The 3634-nt window shown below is 47.6% G+C and overlaps 1 non-coding gene across 1 annotated transcript; it reads right to left on the reverse strand.

The window, feature by feature from the left end:
- Positions 1-2854: 2854 nt before the first annotated feature.
- On the reverse strand, positions 2855-2958 carry LOC120094415 (U6 spliceosomal RNA). The gene has a single exon (XR_005488737.1). It is a non-coding gene; the product is annotated as a U6 spliceosomal RNA (small nuclear RNA).
- Positions 2959-3634: the final 676 nt, after the last annotated feature.

The raw sequence follows: 3634 nt of genomic DNA on the forward strand, positions 1-3634 counted from the left end.
CGTTCACTCCACCTGTAAATACTTCTCGAGCATCTCTGTCAGACCAGGGCTTCTCTTCCAAACACCTAATTACAATACCATTACCAGCAACAAAATGAGCCCCGACTCCGAAGGCTATGAAATTCTCATGGCACCTTTATGTCTCCTCAGTCGAGTCAGCCGGGGCTTTGGACAGTTGTCTCGTTCAGATCTAGATCCAAACAGGCCTGCACTTGGGTGGCATCTGCTGAGTCTCCCAATCCACTGCATCCTGCCCCCTTCACCAGCTACAAGCTCCAGGCATGGGTGTCCCTCGGGGAGGTACCACATTCCAACTTACAACACTGTTTTTTTTTTTTCTTTTCTTTTTTTCAGAGCTGGGGACCGAACCCACGGCCTTGCGCTTGCTAGGCAAGCGTTCTACCACTGAGCTAAATCCCCAACCCCAACACTGTTTGTTTTTATTAATGTTGGGAGGTTATGTGTATGTGTGTGGACTTTCATGGGCACATGGACATTCATAGGTATGTACACCCTCATGTGTGTGAGTGTGTGTGTGTATATGTGCATATGTATGTGTGTGCATGTGTGTATGTGTGTATGTGTATATGTGTGTATGTGTATGTATGTATGTGTACATGTGTATATGTGTGTGTGCATGTGCCTCTGTGTGTGTGTGTCTGTGTGTGTGCCTGTGTGTGTGTATATGTGCGTATGTATGTGTGTGCATGTGTGTATGTATGTGTGTGTATATGTGTATATGTGTGTATGTGTGTGTATGTATGTGTACATGTGTATATGTGTGTGCCTATGTGTGTATGTTCATGTGTGTGTCTTTGTGTGTGTCTGTGTGTGTGCCTATGTGTGTGTGTATATGTGTGTATATGTATGTGTATGTGTATATATGTGTGTGCATGCATGTGCCTGTGTGTGTGTGTTCATGTGTGTGTACCTGTGTGTGTAGGTTGTCTTCAGATGTCTTTCTCAGTCACTCTTTAGTATCCATTGGGTGTCTCAAAATGAATGGTTACTTTCTCTTGTCTGTTTCCCTGGAGCTAAGTTCCCCCACTTTTCTCTCTCCCTCTCTCCCTTTCTCCTTTGCATCACACCCCCATCCAGATAGCAGGCTTTGGGAGGACAGGACTGGTATTTCTGAGGCCTAAAATAGTCAAGTACTTCTTGACTAATAAATAGAACACATGGGAGACAGAGAGGGAGAGAGACACCCCTTCCAAAGAGCTCGCAGTGTAGACTGAGAGGAAGGAAAACAGAACGAAAGACCTTTCCGTCTGTCAATTAATCAATATCAGTTAATCACCGACCGATGGCCTCCACACGCGGCGCCTGGAGCGGGATGTCTTGGCTGTTAAGGCTGTAGTTAAAGGATTAATTGATGCATGATCTCTCTGTGATCCAGAGCCCAGCTGGGGACTGGGGTGAGGAAAGACTCCTAGAAGCTCTCCTGGAACTTGCTAGAGGAAGTCCCGAGCTGAGCCTTGGTTAGCAGACATCCCTCACCTCTCCCTGGGGCCCAGGGCTCCAGGGAATCGGACCTTTGCGGGAGATAAGGAAGCCGCCACTCTGCTGTTTGCCCAGATCTTGAAGTACTGAGGGGATGGCAGAGTTTACAGAACTCTTCCCCATTCAGCTGAAGAAGCAGACACAGGAAAGAAGAGGGTGGAAGGGACACTGAGGCATCCAAGAGGAAACAGAGTGCCAGGAGTGAAGGAACTGAGGCTCTGCAGCCCCAGGGAGAAGAGTCTTCACTGGACATCATATGTGGCCTGGGGGGCTCCAGCCCAGGCCCAAAGCCGAGGAGAAAGACCAAAGCACCCTGTCCCAGGCTCTATCCTGCGGCTCCAGGGGGCCTCCCTTTGGTGTGGGCATCCAAGAGCTTCACACACTGTTCCTCAGGCTCCCCTGCTTCATCACTTCAGTCATTTTTAATCCAGACAGAAGACTTTGCTTAGCCCTTTCTGGTCTCCTCCGAACAGACTTTCATCTTTTCGCTGTCTGATTTTACAGGTTCGAGCTCGACTGTTTTTATTAAGTAATCCTTTGGCTCTTAAGAAAATTTGGGGCCTTATTCTTATTTATTTCACTTTTTCCCCTTTCGCTTCTGAATGCAGAGACAGCAGTATTGCAGAGGGAGGCCAGCAGGGTCCCTCCCTCCTAGAGGCTTGGGAAACAAGGGTAATAAACTCGGGGCCCAGACAGTCTTCCAGCAAAGCTGGTGCTCCCATTAAAAATTACTCATTTCAGGCATATGGAGACCCAGGGTGAACGGCTCTCGCGGAGAAGATAAGATTAGCCCTCACAGCCCAGAGGACTTACCAGAACTAGGACTTTTAACTTATTTGTGGGCGGCTAAGTGACATTCTGTTGAAGCTGCTTTGACAGGTGGATACCTGATATGGCCTCTGTGTTCTAAAAGCAGCCATTACACCCTCTGCTGGCTCTCTCTACCCAGCCATAAGAGAAGCAGGATTTTTACCCCACCCCAAGCCTAAGGCACAGTTAGAAGCAGAAATCCACACGGGGTGGGGGCGATTCTAGACAACAAGCAACCAGCCTATGCCACTCTAACGTAGCTACATCTAATGTGTGCCCTGTGTCACCCCAGAGGACAGGGCTATCCTTCTATCCCATCGCATGGAGTTTGCCTATTCAGACACATGGGCAATGTGCAGAAGCATGGTGTCCCCTGCTTCTTGGAAATGTATGTAAATGGTTTCTGTGCCACTCCGTCTCTGACATTTCCCGCCTCTGGGTTGCGTGAGGCAACTTCCCTATTTCGGGAGGAAGATGTAGTAATTGCTCGCAGCTTTTGTTTGCAGCCCGGTATTCCATCACGCGCTCGAGCTGTGCTTTGTTTAAAAATACAGGACGTTTTATAGATCTGTGTGTCATCCGTGCACAGGGACCCGGCTAATGTTCTCTGGATTGTTCTGGTTTTTGTCACATAGGCTGCAGAAGCCAGGACTTGTTTCCTGTTCTCAGGGCCAGATCTCGGGAAGCTCATGTCAGTCTCAAACTCCATCAGCAGCTGATAACGACCTTGAACTTCCTCTAAGGGTTGGTGTCAAACCCAAGGCTTGTTGCCTGCTAGGTATTCTGCCCCATGAGCCACATCTTAACCTCGATCGCCATTTTTACCTTCCCATTCCTGGAGGAGGACATAAGCTGGCTCAGGTCCTCGTTATCACCTAAGAGGACTTCACTTTTCTAATTTTTGACAATCCAAGGGGCTTTTAAACTCCACCTTCTTTCTTTAATTGTGTTAAAGAAATCGAGCAATAATGGTATAGTTATCATTTGTTCATATGTCTGCTTCTGTGAATGGCCTGCCCTCACTGGTGTTGTGTGTGTGTGTGTGTGTGTGTGTGTGTGTGTGTGTGTGTGTGTGTGTGAATTTTTGACTTACAGGTCTTAAAAATAAATGCTGGATATTAATCTTTGACAGCCTTAAAGTTTGAAAAACCATCCCCACTCCACTCCATCCACCACCCCTTGTTAACTGTGGGTACAGTGTAGGGTTTTTGTTTGTTTGTTTTTGAGACTCACTATATAACTCAATATATAACTGGAAGTCACTCTGTAGTCCAGGTTGGCCTTGAACTCACAGACATTTACCTGCCTCTCTGCCTCCAAAGTG

The sequence above is a fragment of the Rattus norvegicus genome, chromosome 8, assembly GCF_036323735.1.
Source record: "Rattus norvegicus strain BN/NHsdMcwi chromosome 8, GRCr8, whole genome shotgun sequence".
Classification (NCBI taxonomy): domain Eukaryota; kingdom Metazoa; phylum Chordata; class Mammalia; order Rodentia; family Muridae; genus Rattus; species Rattus norvegicus.